This window comes from Uloborus diversus, chromosome 5 (genome assembly GCF_026930045.1).
Source record: "Uloborus diversus isolate 005 chromosome 5, Udiv.v.3.1, whole genome shotgun sequence".
In the NCBI taxonomy this organism is placed as follows: domain Eukaryota; kingdom Metazoa; phylum Arthropoda; class Arachnida; order Araneae; family Uloboridae; genus Uloborus; species Uloborus diversus.
In genome coordinates, this window is record NC_072735.1 from 164055655 (window position 1) to 164078546 (window position 22892).

A 22892-nucleotide genomic window follows, 5' to 3' on the forward strand; every position below is an offset into this window, starting at 1 on the left:
TGAAAGATCAAATAAGAACGATGCAAATTAAGTTACCCCTTTAGGGACAGATGGAATGAAAATGAAACAAACAAGAAAAAAACCCTTCTTTCAACATAATTCTACTAATGTTGGAGACTTCAACCAAATTGTTTGTTTTTTGATCAACAAATCAGTATTTATAATGCGATATGCACATACGTGAATGCTGTTTCAACGTATGTTTTTTTTTTTTTTTGAATAGTTATATGATTATGTTAGCTGGTTACCGTAGTCCTTGTCTGCGAACTTTTAACTAACTAGGATCAATTAGTTTCAGAAGTATTTTTAGAAATATATTTCTTCGATTTTTGAAAGACAAAAGCTTGTTTTAATAGTGAGAGAAGTATATTTATATTCATGCTTGTGTTATTGAAAATGGAAATATTCTTTTGCACGTTGGCACCTAGAGATTTTAATTAATCTATTTATGTTGATGTGTTCCGAAGGTAAAATCTTTTCGTAAAGATTTTAAGTGAATTCCATTGCCTTCGAAAATAATATGTTGTGTAGTGTGCGAGCTTAAATTATTTCTTGAAGTTTAACGATTCGGCTATTTTGTATTGGATGCTAATTTAGTTGTCTTCTTTGCATCCTGTAGTTAAGGTACTTTCTAAACCTATTTGCTTTAATATTTCATTTTGAAAATAAAATGATGTTGTTAAAAAAGCGAAACTAAAAGTTTTAGTAATATCTCTGTAGAGTTATTTGTTCGTTACGATTTTTTTTCTGGGAACATAATTTCATTCAATGCATTTTGCGTAAAAATGGTTCTTTCTGTTGCCATCAATAACTGTCTTGTCAAGGACACCTTGTTTATTTCTCTTCAGTATCTCTAAGGTGAGTTTCTATTCTCACGCAAACTCTGATAACCTCGTTCTACAGACCGAAATGACAGTTAATTTCTCGTCCTATATCAGATAAAACAGCAAACAAAAAAGAAAGAAAACAATGTCAATGGCGTTATTTACCTTTAAGAATACCTGAAAAAATTTCAGTAATAGAAATTTAAAAAAATATAACAATAAGAAATCACGAAAATTTAATTTTCCTACCTTTAACCTCAATCCAAGATCTGAAATTTAAAAAAATTGCGGAAAATACTGGTGCATTACTTTGCATGGTATAATTTTTATTCTTCCTCATTGTCTTGAAATATGTACAGTCAAAACGATGACTTTCAGATTAAGTATATAGCTTTATATTCAATACCAGCTGATGAGCAATAGTTATATTCTACGCTCATTTAAAATACGTTAATTAAAACACTTCAAAAGTACAGATACATTTTTTCATGTCTCAAATCAATATAGCATTTGTTTATGCTCCTTATTTAATTATAACTTGTGCACAAAAAAGAGCGTGTGGTTCGTCTGGAAAAAAAAAAGATATTTTTTCAAAATATATTTCTTATGCTCTACAATCGGGTGGCAATATTTTAGTTGATGAATTAGATGTGCAAAGAAATGTATGATTTAAAGTCAGAAACGTTCTTAAGTTTATTCAGAGATCTTCCACTACATTTTAAACGGTTTTAAAATGAAATGTATAGAGCTATTCAAGTTTTCCCGGTATGTCTTAAGCTTTTAATGTGTTGTTCCTTCTTTGTTAATTGCACTTTAAGAGAATAAAATTATAAAAATAACTCTTAAGAAATATTTTTAAACTGTCGGTAGCATGCTCAAATGCAATTTTAAAATCCTCACTATTTTATTAAAAGTCCTAAATCGTATAAAGCTATTTAAGAAGTTCAGCTCAATTGGCTTGCAAATGCATAAATTTATCCAGAATTGCTTAAAAATATGATGTTATTGTAAATACATTTTATCCAAAAATTTTAGCCCTTAATAAATTGACAATATTATTCCTTTGCGTACGTGTTGGTTTTTGCATAAATTCATCTTCAATCCCTATAGACAGGAAGTGCAAATTAAAGCGGAAATCTTTTACGAGAAAAAATGCGACTTGTCAGTAGAAGATGCCATCGATTTTAGTTTCTCCTTTGGAATCTCCACATAAATCTACCGGATGTTACGGAACACAAAAAATCAGATTGAGAAGAAATTTTATGCTCCTCCCTGTAGGGTATTTGGAATGAATGCTTCCGTCGTCTTTTTCAGCGACGCGTAGATTTTATCTCGGGATCAGTCACAAAATTATGCTTCCATCTTTCCCAAGTAATCAGCTATATTTAAATACTTTTGCACTTATTATTGTCGTTCATGGTTTTATTATTTTGTTTAATAATTTTCTAAGGATGTCAGTGTCCTATGCTAACCATCAACATTTCTTTACCAAGCATTCCCTCTTTTCCCTTCTTAAATCAGTACCAAATTAAAATCAAAAATCTAAAAATCGCTCTGACCTACTGTCCACCAGTGGCAATTTGAGCTCCGATGTCCGACCGATTAAGCGATTCCATTTGTTGAAATAGGGGTGGGGAAAAACGGCTTAAGAACTTGCGGATTAAGTTTACAGTGTTATTGCCCGTTTGGCGAACAATATAATTCAGGTAAGATGTAGCAAGCGGTACAGGATTTTCTCGCCAATAAAAAGGTTGCAATGGTAGCCCAACTCCGCGCCTAACAATTCCTCTTCTTACTGATTGCTCTCTCTTGAAAGAAATTGACTTGCTCAAGGCCATAGCTTAACTTCTCAGAGGTGGACAGTAAGCCCCGCCACGTTTTGTAATGACTCTACTACTTGACCACCACCGAGAGGATGGAAAGGCGAACATCCGGTTCACAAGCGTAAATGGACGCATCTACTAGTACGCAGGGAAGGCATTTTTTGCAGATGTGTGTTAGCCTCTAAAATTAAGTGGTGTCACATAGAAATGAACGAAACACGTGCATCATATTTTCCCTTTTCCTCCTCATTCAGTTGGACTCTTCTGAGTTGGCTGCTTGTTAATTGCATCATTAACATGGATTAACAGGACCACCATAGTTGGAGCGAACCAAAACTAGTTGCGTCGAAATGTTGTGATAAGGATCTGCGTAGGCTTTATAATGTTTCCAAATTCACTTTAATCTAAATATAGTATACCAAACCGATCTGTTTGCTTTCTAATAAATGCAGAATCCATTAGCTAGAAGATAACTTTATGCGAATACTGAGCATTTCTCGCTGCTTTGCTAAATCATTTTTATTCTCTAGTGAGAAGATATACTCAGCTCCTTAAGATGAAAATAGATATACTCAGCTGCTGAAGTTATTTGTCTGCAGCTCGGTTATGGCTGTTACAGGCTTATGAGCCTCGCACGAACGCAAAACTGAAGTCTATGGATGCTGTAACTTAGCTCTTAGGTATTTGCTTTTGCAATTTTGACACTTAGCTCATAATATGAGGTATAAATGGTATTTTTAAAACTAAGCTAGTTTGTTCTTCAGAAAAATATAGGCCCCTGCTAAATTCTTTGTTGTCACTTTCTTTTTTTTGCGTTTTCTAATCACAATGTTAAAGATGTATTGAAACAACAATTCGAATTAAGTTGTATCAATATATCTTCATCTATTGGAACGCTTCTTGTTTTATGTCGGTTTGTTTGTTCAGTTCACTCCGGCCGACATAACGTTCCATAAGAAACATAGCTGAAAAAGTGTTAATAAAAGTTTTAAAATGTGAAAACACATACCCCATCAGGGTGGAGATGGGGGGGGGGAGGATTGTTGGGTTCACTAACCTTATGGTTAACAGCCAAGCGCGCTATCCGATGGCGCTACTGGGAGAAGCCTCAGATGATTTGTTTAACTAATTTATAACAATAGCTTCCAATGAAACGCTTTTTCCTGTCTTATTTTTTCCAGTTTACTCCAACTCCACAAATCGCCCCACAAGAAGCATAACTTCAAAAGTATACTTCTAATTCTAGCAAAAGTGACATTGGGGAATGACGTAGTGGCCGATGCAAGCCTAGCTCGAAAATTTACAGCTGGGAATGTCAATATGCACAGGAACCTTATCGTTATTTAATCATTCCAAATATTGTAAAATACCAATTAGACAGTTGACCTTATCGTTATTAATTGTTTCAGATGGACAAGTTGTTAGAGAGTTGTCCTTATTGTTATTAAATCGTTCTAGAGAGACTAGTTATTGGACGATTGGCTTTATTGTCATTAAATCTTTCCTGATAGACTAGCAATTAGAAAGTTGACCTTATCTTTGCGAAATCTTTCCTAAGTTACTAGCTGTTGGACAGTTGACATTGTCACTGCACATTTATCAGTCAAAAAAAAAAAAAAAACTGACTAATACAAAAGCTGCAAGTATAAATTGACACATTTTATTTTAATCCGACAGCCATTTTAAAATCTCTTCCCACTATCTATAGTACATTAAAAGCGGAACAAAAAAACTATTTTATCACTCGCAATATGTGAGAAACCCCTATTTTCCTTTGCAGTAGATTTAAATTCGCGAAATCCAGTGTCATTCACAACATTTTGGCTGCATTATTAAGAAGAATATCTAAACACCTCAGGCTTATTTGCTGGTGAAAACATTATTTGCGAAGAAGTCATTTTAATACTGGTGCATTGGGTATTGAATCTTGAGCTATCTTTAGTCAGTTTTTGTCTTCTGTATCATTTCAAGAAAAATTATCTTCTTTATTCTTTTCTTTGCTCTTTGAGAATAATTATATTTAACATATATCTTTTGAGCCTACTGTGAAAAATATTAATTTAAGAAATTTTGGCTTTCCTGAACATAATACACAACGAAAGAAAGCTTTTTTTCCCTCTATCTTAATAAATTTTCAATAACTAAAGCCTGAAAGTATACCTAGATGCAGTTTTAGAAACCCAATGACTAAAAAAAGTTTTGAAGGTACTCTTATTTTGGTAGCAGTTTCAATTATTAAACCGAGAGATTTTATTTTCCAGAAAAAGTGTGTTTATTCATTTATTTATTGGTTTTTTTAAGTGTTAAGATAAATTGTGTAGTTTGAGTTCGTTTATCTTTCAAATGTTAAGATAAATAAATTTAACCATATTTTGAAATGATAGTTTACTTTTATACACCTATCGTTTAACCAGTTATAAAGTAACTATAAATTAAAAACTAAGCGAATTTCGCAATTAATAACATTGGCATTTATAAGTTCTAGTTATGTTTTTTTCTAATTTCATTTAATTAGTTATTTTAGCTTATTTACTTATTTTTATTTTTATTTTTTTCAAAAAGCTTAATTAAGTTTTATTATTTTTTTTACATATTTTTCATAACGATTAAAATAGTCTAGCAAGCTCTCCCAATTTGTTGATACTTTTTATTATACATTTAAATGTTGAGTGCATTATACTTACTCAAATCTACTTAAACCTCACCAGAACTTATTTATTGGAAAAGAAATATTTTTCATTTAAGCATCATTATTTCCGAAAAATAAGATAATATTCCCAAAACTTGATGATTTTAATGGAAATGTTCTCCTAGTGAAAGCATTTTTAAATTACACTTAAAATCATTTACCAAAAGTACTTTTTCACTTTACTGAAATTTTAAAGAAAAAATGGTGCACCGCTTGCATTGTTTTCTTTGTAAAAATTACTGAAAACAAGTTAGAAAGCTATTTTAGAAAGAAACTTCTGTGCGTGTAAATATGAAAACGGAAAAGTAAATTCTAAAATTTAAATTTATAAGAACAATAAACTTAAAAATTAACGTTATTAGAGACACATTTAATCATATTGCGACATGAAAGTAGCTCAGAGTTACGAGAAACCCGTCTCATACTAAAGGTGACAAGGGACTATCAATTTTTTTACCGTAATTTTCAACCAATTTCTTTGAAATTTGCAGAATAAATTAGATGTTGCTAATTCTAACAAAAATACAAAACTTCGTTGAAATAGTTTAAAAATTAAATTTTTTTTTCAAATTAAAAATTTTAATTTTTAACACTTTTTTTATAATACGACTCGCTTCTGAAATTTAATCAAAATAACAAAATATTAGCAAACTATGATACGTAAAACAACAGAAAATAAAATGCTGGGAGTACCTTTTCAAAATGTTATTTTCAAAATGTGTCATTTTCAGTCAAAGCAAAATTTACTTTTAAATAATTAACGAGAACGATATTAAATAAATCCTAATTAGAAGTTAGGATATATATTTTTTTAGGAAGTTAAAAAATGCGCAATGAAAACTTTTAAGTAGTTTACTATGATACATTTCGTCAATTGTATACAGGGGGCTTCATTGCGACAGGACAAACCAGGGAGTCGTAGTCTACAGGTCGGGCTGATTTTGAGATAAAGTAGTCGGAGTCGGAAGCATTAAATTCCAAGAGTTGGAGTCGATCATTTTTTTCTGCAACTCTGCTGAGTAAGCCATCTCACTTTTCGGCGAAAAATAACGCTGTCAGATAATGTAAACAGATTTAAAGACAGAAAAATAAAAATGCATATATATTAAAAAATATTGATTCCCAAAATCCCCAATTTTCTAAAGAACGCAGACATTGATATAGGAAGAAAACAAATTTTTGTGTCTCAAATAGTACATCGTAGATTATATTCATTAACGTTAGTTCCCTTAATCTATGATTAGGGAAATTTATTTCCAGATGAAAAATTAACCTAACTTTGGTACAAACAGATTGATTAATTTTATCCTAAGAATAACATACTATCTTAATATTCTATTTTTTGTTAGTCTGTATTAAAATTGAGCAAATGCAGAAGAAAGAACGTATGAATGATAAGATTACATTAACGAAAATTATTTTTATATGGTATAGTATCCCCCTGATTTTAAAAATATTTTACAATAAGAAAATCCAAAAAATTCCAAAATATCTTATGTTACTCACATAATCAAGAAAATATCTGTTATTCGTACTTAACAATATAGGAGTTTATAAGCTCTCATGGAATTGTTTTTAGCACTCCTACTGCTGAATCCGTCTTTGCAGAGTTTGTCCGATCTTATTGGGACATCCTTTGTAAATAACGATTAATGCAATAAAGTAAATATTTTAAAAAGTTCAACTAGTATTTAAAATTTAATCATTTTCAAGGAAAATTGCAGTAGCAAAAAAAAAAATGTATAGTTCTAAACAAAATCAAAAAACTATATTAAAAACACCATTTGATTTCTTTGCTCCAAAATATCTAAAGGTAATAAATGATAAAATAAATATGTCCGTAATCCATCGTGGAGACTTACAAGAAAAATGAAAGCTGTACATAACACACCTTGTAATCCCTGTCATCGGAGAACGTCTTTTTCTCTTTTTCTGTCCTCAGAAACAAGCAAAAGTTGCGTTGGGTTAATTAAATTGACACTGGACTTGATTTTGGCAGTTCCAGAATAGCTGTTTCGTTAATTAACTGCAGAAAGTTTTCCTGCTTTTCCTTGCTTTCAGTTCCTGCGATTCTGAAATTCCCGTGTTTTTCCCGAGCATTATTTCAGCTCAAGGGTGTGAACTAGATAATAAAATGTCGCATGGAAGTACTTTTATATTTTATTAATACCTTGCTAGGTCGGTATTTTCCTCTTTACTACTGAACGTGATAGCAGCCTTTGATTAAATGTTATGTGACATATTTATATTGCTGTTGTTAAACTTTTGTAGAATTAACAAGGGCTTAAGAAATTCAATTGTTATTTAAATCATCAAATGCATCAAAAGGCAGACAGATATAAAAGACGTCATTTTTATGTAAGTTCTGAGATATCCAGCACTATTTCGGAGTTATTCCTCAGTAAAACCCTCCATTCCAAAATGTACATGATTGATTTTTATTTGTTACAGAAGTTGATTTTAAAATACAAGTACCATTAGAGTCTCAAAGGAAGTGTAAGGGTAGCATTAAGTAAAAACTCGAATAAAATCTTCTAATCATGTATTCCAAAACACTAATAGGGTTAGTTCGGTACACATTAGGGAAAATATACCCTTTTTACTTGCTGGTTGCATTTTATTAAATCATTTTTTTTATATTTCAGACTTTTAAAACGTGTTTGTCTGTTATTTGTTGACAGTTCCTTCAGAATATTTTATTATCCTTTTAAAAACTCGTACACCTTAAAAAAAAATGATGGCTTAGTATAAATAATTAGCTTTCTCCCCAAGGAATAGTTATTTTCTTTACTAATATTTTGATTGACATTTTTTTTTTGCTTTAGGTTTTTTTTTCCTTATTGCTACATCTTTTTTCACAACAATTTTACAAAATTTGGAAATTGTAGTTAATGTTTCAACCAAGACAGAGTTAGTTTTATGCTCCATTTTTGAAGTGAAATCTGAAGTAGTTTCACCTTATATTTTTGTGGTTATACGTTTAGTGATTGTTAATCGTACATTATTCGTTGTTTAAATTAATTGAGGCTGTTCACTTGTGAAATTAAATAAGTATTCATCGAAATTCTGCTATTAATTTATTTTTAAAAAAGGTATTATTTTTGTATTCTAAACATGTTCAACATTTTAAGTACAGTTCTGCACTAAATTAAAAGACTCTGCACTCTCGCGAACCTAGTAAGATTACCACTTAAAAAAATAGTTTACTTGAATTAAACTATAAAAATAAACAAAACAAAGCGAAGCGGAACGAAACGAAACTAAACATACCGTAAACTGCGGCTACTTGAACCCGAAATTTTATTATTTTTGCTAGTTTTACACTGATTTTTTGGTTAAACCAATAATGTGCACTGATAACCTTGTTTTTACCACTTTCCAGACCTTCTGCTACCACCTTAAGCCTTTTTTAAAACAATTTAACTCTTTATATTTTTTTTCTATTTTTAAAAATTGGGTTCAAGTCGCCCCGCGCTGGGACTAATTGGACATTATTTAAACATTAGAAAAAATGAAAACTCCTCTCTTGAATGGCTTGGGTGGATTTATTTTCTCTGATATCATTTAATACCCGCTCTTCCTCGCTACAAATACTACGAGATGCCCAGGCTTGGTTGTGAACGATCTTTTAATATCCTTTTTCCAGTTGATATACTACTTAAGTCAAAATGAGCTGATCTCACTCTCTAAGACATTTCTCCGGAATTAATTGAATCTAGAGACAATTGTAATTTTTCCTCTTAATAATCCGAATATTTCCTATTTCAAAGGGTTCTCTTTTACTTTCGGGCCCTTTTTATCCCCAAATCTGCAAAATATCGGGTATAAATAGTTGCTAACCTTTTTATTTTAAAAGATTACAAACCTTACTTAACATAATTTAGTGATGAAATGTGATCAGGAGCTGCTTGAAAGCTGGGTTCAAGTAGCCCATTTTAAGACATTCAGTGCACTTTTACTAAATTATATTTGTTACTGTGTTAATTATCTAGCTATAACCTTAAAACACTGTTATTTTACTAAGAAATAGAATGCAAACGTAAAACTATCTTTACTTTGATGATATCAGATGTTTCCATGAACTTACATGTGAAAGTTTGCAAACACTAAAAGCAACTGTTTAGACAACTTGCAATCATAACCTAAATCAGAAAAAGGGGGAATAGAAAAAACTTTGTTTCATGCTCCAGCCTCTGCCTAGTACTGCTACCTGTTATGCAGAAGGTTTTTAAAGTCTATACATTGAGCTTTATAGGACCAGGACGGATTTTAAATACTTTTTTCTTACAGGTTCAAGGAGCCCCAGTTTACGGTACTAAAACGAAATAAAGTAAAATCAAATTCTTAAAAAATTAAAACATAAAATGTAACAAAGCAAAGTGAAACAAAATAAATTTTATAAAATAGGCATAAAAAGTAAAATAAAACTTATCAAATTTTTGAAATATCTATATATGTGATATAATATATTATGAAATAAATAAATAAATAACTAAGTCCATCAAATGTGTCTAGAAAGTTGAGGAGTAAAATAATGTATTTTAATTGTGTGAAATTTCATTATTTATCCCTTTCATGATTTTCTGCTCTTATTGGTTTAAGTACTTTGAATATTGAACAGCGCTATATACAGTCTTTAAAAGTAAAAAGTAAACAACAGAAACATATTTATTCATGGAAAGGAGGAAAGAATTTCAACAATGTTCTCCTTTTAATAAAATTTCTACTCAGAGAGTGACAATAAACAGAAAATAGAAGTAATAAAGTATAACTTATTTGAGCAGCGCGGATTGTTACAGCCTCCGGAGTTTTCGGCTTTCTAATTTACAAATAACTGAAGATGAGTTCTTTTATGTGTCCTCTTTGTGTTTACATCGTTGTTGCATTTCGTTCTTTTGCGTCGCAGAACTATTTCCACGTGATTACGACATTATTATTTGGCGTATTTTATGCACGCGTGAAATTTAATTCCCGGAAAATGCTCAATTTAATCACGTGATTTCATTTTACGCCTCAAAGGTGGATCGATGTAATTTCTCTAAGATAATAATAGGTTGTGAGTAAGCTATATTTTGGTAAATAAATCTTTAATGTTTCCGTTTTTTCCGACAAAATTAGGTACCATAAAATTTTCAATCGGAGTTGAATTTAAAAGCTAGCAGTGCCAAGAAATGTCGAAAATGTTTCAATAAATAAATAAATAAATAAATAAATAAATAAATAAATAAATAGAGGTGTTTATTCTCCTCACTGGTATGTAAAATTTTCAATCTATCAATTACATATTAAATTTTGACTAGTTTGTTTCGTTTTACTTTATAACATTAAAACATTTGTTAGAAGAATCTGCAACAGGAATTCTCTCCCAACCACTTCTCCAGTGGAACAACACTAGTTCATGTAAAAATTTGACCCGTTCATAGACATTTTTACCTTTTCGTGTAAAGAAAAATTTCTTTATTCAAAAAATTACTGTTTAGAAAAATTTTATTCAATATTTTTGACGTAAAAATATCCTTAGACCTGTTGAACAATATTTGATAGAAGAAAAATCTGTGTTGAGTGCACTAACATGCTAATGTTCACACAATGTGTCCATAAGTAAATAAGCCTATTTTAAAATTGTCTAGCAGCGTAACTATTGCTCAGAAGAACGAAATTTTGTGTTTAACATAATGAAGGGATGGCTATTTGTTTGATCAAATAAAAAAGTAATAGTTGAAAATGTTGCTACCAGATGCCGTTTTTAATGATATACATTACTTCCTGATCATCAGACCACGATCCATGTGATTTTTAGCTTTGAAGGCATTTGAAACATCCCTAAATCCTTATAGAACGTAACCTGACGTCAAGGGCAACATATCACAGCCTTCTCTTAGCATTTTCCAGAGCATACGACGGTCCAACTGTAGAGCATGCTATTTTAAGTTTCCAGCTGGTAGACGAGAATGGCAGCAATCATATTGAACATGTTTGATGCAAGATTTTTCTTAAAACAACTTAAATGTGCAATCAACGTATGTGTAACTCATAAAAATGTTCCCTCTTGTGGCGAAATGTTAACAATTTTTTCATTATCCCAAACAAATTCCTATTCTTTCATTATGTAGTACACAAAATTTCGTTTATTTCTAAACAATAGTTTTGACGCTAGACAATTTTGAAGTAGGGTCGTTTGAATATGGAATATAGTAAGTTGTTTAATCGTTTCTTAATGAGGAGTTGTACGACAGGTAATCATAAAGTTAATATGAGCGATGCATTCATCGGTTGGGGAAAATCTCTTGGATTCATGTTACTGACTTTTTAAATCAAAAAAAAAAAAAAACCTCAGTCCTCAGTTTCCCCCCAAATTTTTACTGGCCTGCGCTAAAAATTTCTAAGAACGCTGATCATATAATCACATCAAAAACAGAAACTATTTTTTTTTAACTTAAGCATTGTGTGATAGAAATGCCCGATTACCTAAAAAGGATTCAGAATACAATTTTAAAGGCATACAATTGAAAAAACTTCACAATAAATAAATAAATACAAACAAGAATGAAGAAGTTTCAGTTTCCAACGTTGGCAGTTAGAATTTTTCCCCGAATGGTCTTCTTAAAACGTGTAATGTCGAATGATTTCGAATCGAAGAGTAGAAGGAAGAAAATTAAATACTGTATTCTGATTTATTTTTCCCCGGATTTCATGGAAAAGGCTTTCAAAATACCCCATTCTGCTTTTTATTTTAAAATTTTCTTCTTAACTGGAAAGGGAATTATTAAGGGAGGTAGTTTAACTCGTGCACATAGGCTGTCGCCGAGAGAACATTTTTAGAAGCGTTGAATTTCTGGAAAAGAGTACAATAATTATTTATTCTGATTGTTAAAGTATTACGATATGAACTAAATATTTTTCAAAGCCACTGAACGTTACAGAGAAGATTATAATGTAGATTAAATTTTCAAAGTTGCTGATGGTCAAAAATAAAGTTGTTAACTGTCACGCTGATTTTGTTATGCTTAAGACTGCATTACCTTTTGTAATTTTGTTTTTCGTATAATCCACCAGTAAGGGAAATTTTAGAATACATTTTAGAAAATTAAACAATAATAATATATTTTTTTAATTGATAAAATAATTCTTCATCACCCTTAAAACAACATTTGGGTGTCTTATAAGGCAGTTTTATAAGGTGGAAAGCTTTCACTTTAGGCTTTGAAAAAGTGATCGGGGGCCGGAGTGCCGTTGCGGTGCGGCTAACTTGGTGGAACGTGGCTTTTTCTGTTTATATTAAAAAAAGTAAGGTAAAAGAAAAATTTGAAAGGAAGTCTGTGGCGGACCTGCGTCCAAGAAACCCAATAGCACCTACAGACTTGAAGTTTTGTACAAAATTACTTCGAGTCCCGGTGGTTTGCTCCTGGGTTATATATATATATATACATATATATATATATATATATATATATATATATATATATATATATATATATATAATTCGGATTAGTTTTTTTTAGCTCTAATTTCGCGTAAATTGCCTATTATTGCCTATTAAAGGGGGGGGAATTACTTGCACATATTAGTATTATATATCGTTGGAAAGGATAGAATTTTCTGCGATGTAAACAGTTTGTTTCAATACTCTATTTTAAATACGGCGAGAGTTATCTGCGTTTGTAGCTCAACCTTTTTCAGGCTTAGCTAAAATTCAGGCAATACTTTCTTCATTAAATCGATCTGTAAAAAGTGAAAAAATTGTCCCACAGTTTTCTTTTTGAGACCACTGGAAAGATCGGTTTTTTAACTCCTGATCTAACTTGACCCATGGTCGAAAAACGTAGCTTCTATCTCCAAAGAAAGAAAAGTTACAAGTAGTTTTAATCAAGATCGAAAAATCTCATTTCCTTTCAAATTATTGATTTTTTTATGTGGCGTTGCCATACTTACATATTTTCGATTCTTTTATTTCTTTCTTATTCACAAACTGTAATGGTTTCGATTTTAACGCAGATTCTTAGGGTCAACTCAGGTCAAGCCCCGAACTAAAGAGCAAAATATATTACTTGTGACCACGAATATGAAAGCGACTTTTCAAACGTACACAACTGCAGTTTTGAATGCTCGGGAGCCTCTTAGCACTTATCGCTCTGCAAGTTGGTACATATTATTTTGAAATCCTGGGAAGGGATTTTCTTTGTTCCAAAGTTAACTCATAATGCGTGTTTTTAATCTGTTTCTTTCGAATTGACGGTTTAAATCTTTGCGAATCAAATAAGATGGCGAAGCAATCTTCGGGTTATGGTGAGGGTTAACGAGCAGGGGGCAGAGCCCCTTAGTATTTCAAATAATACTCCTTTGTATTTTGCTTGAAAATCCTAATTTCTCTTTAAATCAGACTGATTTTACTATGATCAATTTTGAAATGTTCCTAAAATAAACTTTCTAAAAAATCTCTTAAAACCAAATAATGAATAACGTTGTTTTTTTAATGCGGTAAGCCAAACTTAGTGTACGAGGAAAACAAGAATGTTACCTACACACAACTTTGAAATTCTTTGCTATTTAACATTATGTTGTCTTTAAGATACCTTCAATAACCAATACATTATGCATAATTTTTAAAGAATCAATGTTAAAAGTATTGTTAATACGTATAAATTTTATTACATTGTGTACAATTTTTCTGGAGAATATCCTCCCCTAAATCGAGCAACCACAACAAAACCTGACGGTAAAGATTGTTAAATTGGCTACACCCCCTTCCCCGCTATCTTGCATCCTGTTAGCAAGAAACCTAGCATTACAACTCTGGTGCTTTTTTTTTATGTCTTTGATAAACATATGTTGAAAAAAATATATAAATAACTTCCATTCCAAACTCCTATTTTGTTTTAACCATCAATCCTCCGAAATGGGTTAAATAGATTTTTCTCGAAATCCAGATTCATTTAGGAGACCCTAAACAATGAAGGCTTTGAGGAATGATTTGGAACTCAGCGGCGTAATAAAATGCGTGGAATTTCCTCTTTCAGCGCCAAAGTTAATTCTATCAACATTAAAAATGAGTAATGTTCCTCTATTGATCTCTTCATTGTCCCCCTTTGAATAGAGGAAGTCAACCATACAGCTTTCAAACTGCCTCACACTCTTAATAGTTTCGCTCATTTCTGGCGAAGCTGGTGTTTAGAATGGAATATGGATTTGTGACATAAAATAACTCATTACATGTATCGTTCTTTTGTTTATGATCATAAGTACGCAATTTGCCATTTTTATTTATGTTGACGTGGCAAAAGATGGCCAAGTTTAAAGAGAAACTTTGTTTTTAATTTAACTAAATATGTATGCATTTTTTAAATATATTCCAGTCCTAGATTCATTTTATATTTTACTAGCGGTACATGCATGGCTTTGACCGTAGTGGAATGTTAAAAGGTCATTTGGTTCGCCACTATATTTACAGTTAACGTCTACTATGCGTTAAGTTTTCTTTTTTAACAACTCTTCAAATTTTCGGCAGATCTGGAAACTTAGCATGTAGCTGAACAGAAACCAGCGAAAGCCTTAGAATTATTTTTAAAAAAGGAAGGAAGTTTCCTTTCTTTGCTTAAATCGCAAAATAAGAAAATTTTTTCCCAAACTAAACACTATCGGAAGAAGGTTGTAATTCAAAAGTTTCATAATTTACTGAATGTAATTCCACAAAAATTAAGAAAATAAAAGCAGAAGAATTTTTCTTAACAGTTAAAGTATTTTAATTTAAATCCTTTTCAATGAAAAAAAAATGATTACCAAAATAGGCACGTTTTTAAAAATGTTAAAAAAAAAAAAGTAACGAAACAATCAGAGAGTAAAAAATGTAACCATGGTAACATACAAATTGAATATCCGCTGCGAAATAGTTTTCATTTATCTTTAATTTTTGATTTTATTCCCAAGCTTAATCATTTAGCATCGTTTGGCTTGCTGAAGATAAGCCTTGGATGCTGGTTTTCTTGAAACGATTCCTACGGCTCTCCTAATGCTTGTAGAAATTTCAAACAAACTTCATCTTGAGCAGAAAATTGCAAGCTTTCAAATGACTTAAAGCATAAAAATGTGAATGAAATATTTCTCCCCCCTATTATCAAATTTATGTGAAAAATGGACTTAAAATTGGAAAAGAGAAAGAACAAAATAAAATTTTCAAAAAAAAAAAAAAAATACTTTGAGGTGTACACTTCCATGCTGAAAGTAATTTTGTGTCAAATTTCATGAAAATCGGCCGAACGGTCTAGGCGCGAAGAGCGTCCTAGAGATCCAGACATCCAGACAGAGATACTTTCAGCTTTATTATTAGTAAAGATTTCATCCTCTTTTGTTAAGGCTATGCATTTTGATTCATTGAAGGATTTCAACTGTTCAAATTTATTGTGATTGAATTTGAAATCGCTTTGTAAAGTCGCTTTTTTTTAAGAGGAAAAATTTTGAAGCCCGTGAGAAGCTAGATGGTGTTATTTATTTTTCTCATTGATTTTGCACGTGGTTTACTTACCTTTACATCATTTTTTCTCACTAGATCATATTGCAAACCGAAAAAAATATATTTTCTGGTTTCACACACACACAAATATAAAGTGACTCCCAAAAGTGTTCGTATACTTTGAAATTTTTTGGTAAAATCGAAATACCGCAAAACTGAATTCGAATATGAAGTCCAATATTTTTTCCATCATTCCTATGTCATTCTAACTAAAACCCTGTAGTTTTTTCAAAATATTGACGGATCTTCTTTTTGAAATGGATCAAAAAACAAAGAGACAGAGAAATACTACGCCACAAAAGTCTTCGTACATTCAAATATTTTCGAAAAAAATCATGATTAAATTTATCATATGTCGTTTTTTTTAAAATTATTTTTGCATTGTGTTGACCCTTAAGAGTCATTTGGCTTTAATTTTTTGTTTATTTATTCCTTAATATTGTGTTTATTACTTTAAAATGGCTGGTATTCGTAGAAACACACAAACACCATTTGAAATTTGATTTTTTTAATCACAGTATCGTTAAATTGGTTTGAAATGTCTCTAAATTAGTTAATTTACTCCTTTCTATAGTAAAAAGCTTGAAAAAATGCTTTAAAGAAAAGAATCGGACCGAAAACAAGGTAAGAAAAGGTCAACCGGCGAAGTTGACAAAGCGTGATCGAAGATTTACAGTTTAAAAATTTATGAAAAATACACATTTGATTGCTGTAAAGGTTTTTGCAGAGTTAAATGAAAATTTTTACACTTAATTTTCACCTAAAATTGTTCGTCAAGTTCTCTGATTAGCTGGATGAAACGGGACCTCTTCTAGCAGAAATTTTCTTGGTCCAGCGAAAAACAGAAAGCTTTCGCTTTTCGTCACAAAATCAATGATAAATAAGCTCAAAAGTTTTGGAATCACATCTTACAGATAGAAATGAATTTAAGATTTCTGGTTAAATTGTTGTATAATTGCAAATAGAAGAAAAAATTAGGAACTTAATTTTAAGAACTTAGTTGGATCAGTTAATCAGGACGGTGAAGGTGTTCTAGTCAGAGGGTGCATATCAGCATCAGCGCTTGGAAGTTTGGAATATTTTGATGAAATAATGAATCACGCTGTTCATTTAAATTTTTCAAAAACCAATTTTAAACTATTAGCCCAAAATTTGGTTATTGGAAGCCAACTTTGTTTTTTATCAAGATAACGATAAGAAGCACACGGTTTTCAACGTTTGCGTCTAGTGCCTCAAAAATTGTCCTAAAGTTTAGAAAATACCCCTTCAATCTCCAGATTTGAACTTAATGCAACATATTTAGAGATATCTTAAGGCTTGATTACGAAAATACGGCTTTGAAACGAAAATAGAGCTAGAAACAACAAGACCCGAAGTGTGGTTGAACACTTACTCAGAAATTACGCAAAAAAAAAAGAATGAAATCTATTCCCAGACGTTTAAAAGGTGTTGATACTGCATGATGTTCTATTAAATAATAACTTAATAAAAAGTTAGATTATTCAATAATATATAGACATTTTTTAAAGTGTGCGAAGACTTTTGTGAGAGAAAATTTCCGGCACTTTTTGGTTTTTTATTTAAAAAAAAAAAGTTTTAATATTTTTTTAAAAAATTCATGTAGTTTTGTTGAACACTTATCATAGATCTTATAATTAAATACCTATTCTAAAATATTAATTATAACCAATGGATAGAGTCCCATTTCATTGAAAGTCGTAAGTGAACGAAAACTTTTGGTAGCCACTGTATATATATATATATATATATATATATATATATATATATATATATATATATATATATATATATATATATATATATATATATATATACATTATTTTAATGAATTATATCCATCCAGATAGTTGTTCCTCCCTGGCCTTACTCGCTGCATGGAATACTTATGGGTCAATGCGTTTCGAGAGTTCTTTCGAAATAGAAGAATGAAACTATTTGAACCATTTTTCGAAAATTGAAGTTTCCAAATATGGATTCACTCTTTTCTAGGTCGATATAGAATCGATGAGCAAAAAAGAAAAATACTCTAGAAAAGTGAAACGGTTAATCTAATTGGTCTTTGAAATCGATTTCTCTCCAGATGAAAGTTTATTTTGTTCTTCAATGCGCCATTTTCAAACTATTTTCTGGGAACGCGAATATTTTCACACAACGATTTTAAGAACTTAAATTTTATTCGATTCACCAGAAGAACGTTTTTCTGTGGATATCGTTTTTTCTATAACACGTTCATCTAAAAATTCAATTTTATTCGAGGTATTCTTGGAGTGACTTGGATGATTCTGGGAAATCTCAATATGTCCGCATTAAATATTGCACTTATATGGAAATATGTTCAAGTTTTTCCGCAATAAACTAGAAAATTTTGTATACCTTGAATGCAAATATAAAAAAAAATGTATATATAGGTATTATATTTCCAGTTAAAGCTTCTTTTCTTGATCATTAAACATGAAAAACATTTTGCTTGTGTCTCTAGGAAATTGACTTTAATGATCTGTTATGAGTGGTACTTGCAAATTAAACTTAACATAGTGATTTTTCAAATTACATGTAAATTTTCAAAACGTGATTTGCTAACAAATAAATAACTATGACGCTATTAGTGTTACTGATTTGGTTGATTATAATAAAAACGTTCTTTCTCTAGCATTTTGTTTCTTAATCTTATTGGTGTCTCTGAGTTCGTAGGGGCGGATGGTTAAATAACCAATATTTAAGTTGGAGCTCGCTTTCAAGTCATCAAGCTTTCACCTCTTTCCACGACTGCCAAAAGTGCCTGATCGTCGAAATACAATGACCAGGCACGACCTCTTCCATTATTATTTTCCGATCCAATGTCGCCAGATTTGAAACGGGCCGCCATATCCATCATTGACTTCTGCTAATTGTGCCTTCAGCAAATTGTTCGTTGAGATGAATACGAAATGACTGCTTTTGAAAGTGGTACATTGTAATATTACGAATGATTATAACTATCGACAAGGTTTTTTATAACCTAAAAGTAGAAGTAACATTTTATTCATGAATTTTTAAATATTGTATAATGTGTATTTTTTACTTAAATATAGCACGTCAAATAAACACGTGATAATTATGCATCAGCCCATTTTTTGATTAGCTCACTGTCGTGTATGTGTATAGTATTTCCTGGACTTCAAAATTGTGTATTTTATCAATAATAACCAGGTATGTGCTGGTTAGTTCGTTGCTAACAGTCTTAAAACTTTAAAGTTCGTCCACCTCAAAACAGTTAGGTTAAAATAGTTAAATTTTTAGGTAGAAATGTTCTGAAAGATTGAGATGTTTTAGTAAATGTAAGTTGTACATACAAAAGTAAACTCTAACAGCTGTCTGTTATTATGGCGGAAGTGAATAATTTTGGCAGTTTCTGTATTCATTCATTTGTAACTGAGACGTGAATGCTGTCAAAGCAAAGTGAATTAGATCAACTACGAATTATTGAAAGCACGGTCGAAATATTAAAGAAAAATTAGAAAATGAGAGCAATTTTAAAACGATTTTTTAACCTAAAAAATCAAAAATTAATATGACATCTTCAACGTTTTACACAGTCTACTTTGAGCAATTACGTAAAGTAGTGTTTCTTTAATCCGGTTCTATTTGAGACCGGAGGGAGTTCAGAATATCAAAATCGTTCGAAATACAGAACATATTATTCATTTCACATATCCTAAAATATCAATCGCCCCACCTTGTAAATTTCTAGATCTGTCCTTGGGTACATTACAGTCTCGTTTGTTTCGATCCTCGTTTATCCAAATCTCCAGTTTATCAGGATAATATTTATAGAATTATAAAATATAATTTTTACTTAAATAATAATTCAGAATTGTGCTAGCAAGAACGGAACTCTAAATATGCCAAATATTCGATCTTTATTTTGATTAAATACACAGCTCCTACATAAATTTTTCAATTTAGTATAGTAATCTAATAAACTACATTGCTCATTTAGAGTGCCAGTACGACACCACTGCAGCTGAACTGTAAATGATAAGCATTTTGCGTATAACAATCCAATGTAATTTTGTTGTAAATTATCAATTTTTGCTGATATCTTTACTAATAATAAATTTGAAATTCTGGATCTTTGGATGTCTGTTAGCGCATAGCGCCAAGACCGTTCGACCGATTTTCGTGAAATTTGGTAAAAAATTAGTTCGTAGCAATAGAGGTGAGAAACTTTAAAGCGATTTTTCGAAAATTCAAATTTTGTTCTTTTTTTATTCCAATTTTAAGCCCATTTTACACAGCGGATTACTATTACATGGACAAGTAAATTACTATTACATGAAAGAGAAAATTACCATAGCATATTGGCGAGAAATTCATCATCCATTATTAGTAAATATACAGTCGAACCGAATGACCTTTTAATTTTCTACTACGAGCAAAGCTATGCGGGTACCGCTAGTAAGATCTAAGTCTGCTTATTCACGAAAGTGTTTTACTTATTACCATTATACTTTTCAGCACAAATGTATTTATTTATTTCTTACTTCTAGGAAGTAGATTTTATATTGTTTTTATTGCAAAGTTGTAAATAATTTTTTATAAACTTTTTTTGAGAGGAGAAGGAGGGAAATTTTCGTTTATCTCGATTGCTTTTGGTCCCAGTTAGTTCAGATAAACAGGTTATAACGTTTTTACGGTCTCCGTCTCCAGATATCACCCTGGAATTATTTTAACTAATCATTAGAACAAGACAGCGATCCGTAGTGCTTGTGAAATTTTTGCAACCCATAACGTTGAAAAAAAAATATTGATTTGGATTACTTTGTTGATTGCATTGATCCCCCTAAAAGAAGGAGTTAAACATTGAGAAAAAATAGTAGTCTTTTAAACGTTCAAAAAATAAAAAAAAAGCTATTCTATATAATATCTTATCTCTAGCACTATACATCACTTCACTTTCGTATTATCTAACAATTTGGAAGAATTTCATTAACTTCCTTTGCTTAAATAAATCTCTAAAAAACACTTTCGTATAGAGAACCCTTTTTAAATAAAATTTTTGTTGCTACCTCTTAGAGGATGTAACATATCTTTAACGAATAGATTAAATATTTTACTTTTAAAAGTCAATGGAGAGACGAGATAAATAAGTAAAAGTTGCGGAAGTATGTGGAACATGCAGGGAAGATAAATGTCTCTGTCGATTTTAACTTTTCCTTCGCTATTTCGAATCTCATTTTGTTGGAATGCTTACAAAAAATCAAGTTCATCCAGCTCTGCAGATTTTATTTTATCTTTCGTGACTTTTTATCGGATTTCTTTATCGTCTTTTCTACCGTCAGTGAAAGAGTTTAGGTGTCGGCCATCTTTTGCGCATAACACTTTTAGCCCGACGGGTGCTGTCAACATTTAATATCGTCTTCTTAGTGGTGATTGGGTGAATTCTGCAATTTTATTTCAAGCAATTAAAATTTTTTTCATTGTAGTTTTAATCTATGCTGTTGTCGTTAACTACCAGAATACTGGCTTTAGTAGTTGATCTTTTTAACAGCGCATTTGAGTTCGGCTTAAAGTTTAAAGGGGGAGACCAGTTTAGGAGCCTAAAATTTAAGTGTTTTTCGGGAATTTTTTAACACGATAGAAATAAACAGAATGTCTTTAAAATTGAAGGATATTTGATTTATCATTTTAAGTGCATCTTGTAATTTTTTGAATTTTTCCACCAGAATAAGTGGAGTTAGAAGCTGCAGCTCCATCAGAGCTTGCTGCCGGTGGGCATTACCGAAGCCACAATTTTTGCCTGTAACCATTACAATTTTTCTTTCAACAACATATTTCCTTCCTTTAAACAACATATTTCCTAAGACTATAAGCCTAATTGCGATAAAAAAGTGGAATATTGTAAGTTTTTGAGGTGTTTAATTATAATTTTATGTTTTTCTACCATTTTTTCAAATTTTTTGCATAAAAAAAAATATTTTTATGAACATTATCATCAAATAGTTAGGTTCAAATAGATATAATTGAATAAATTATACTCACACATTTTTTCAAAACGATTGGTCAAAAACTCTTTGAGGTAGAATGCACAACAGTTGAAAAAAAGTTGTTTCGAGAAAAACGCATTTGAGAAAAAAATGCTGCGAACGTTTTAGATTCTCTACAGTCACTTTAAGTGCCCAAAGCATCGAAAGTAATGGGAATTTTTCGCTGAAATTTTGGCACGATGTTCTTAAATAATTAGACTAACATTTTATGACATGCAAAAAAGGTGGATATTTTGATCCGTCTAAACTGGTTTCACCTTTTGAAAAAAATCATTTGTTATATTTTAAGTATACACGAGAATAATTATTAGATCAAGTTCAGTTTTTGTAAGGTGACCAGATTTGGGATATTTCATATATAACTTTTTTTTTTTTACATTTACAACATTTTTCCATTACTCTTCTCATGGTGGAGATAGTATACGTAGTAGGGTGGGCCGAAATTAGCCGAAAAATTTTTTGTTTTCGAAATCAATTTTTGGATAGCGCGCAAAAGTTGCGTAGTGAGCTAGTTAGCACTCACAAAAAATTTCTTGGATATTAAAAAATATCTAGCCGGCGCTATTTGACACTGAAAAACCGAAAAAAAAGAGAAAAATGAATTTTTGTCGAAATTTTTTTAAAAAATAAATTTCAAATATTTTGCTGGAATGCACCGAAAATGTGATATAATGAGCCAGTTCGAGCCCATAAAATGTTTCATTGATTTTAATGAGCATTTAACCGCTCCTTTCCGACATCAAAAATTCGAGAAAAATGAAAAAATAATTGAATTTCTTTAAAAACCAATGTGGAAATCATTTTTCAAAATTAAATCATAGACTAATTAATTAAATAGCGCCATTAATCATAGTAAATATTATCACGCAATAGTATCATAAATTTTCGAGAACTACATATATAGATAATAAAATTTAAAAAAAGAAATCTTCAAATTTGATTTATAATACCTCATGCATAATGAATATTATTTTTTGGAATAATATTTTCCCTTGTCATCAA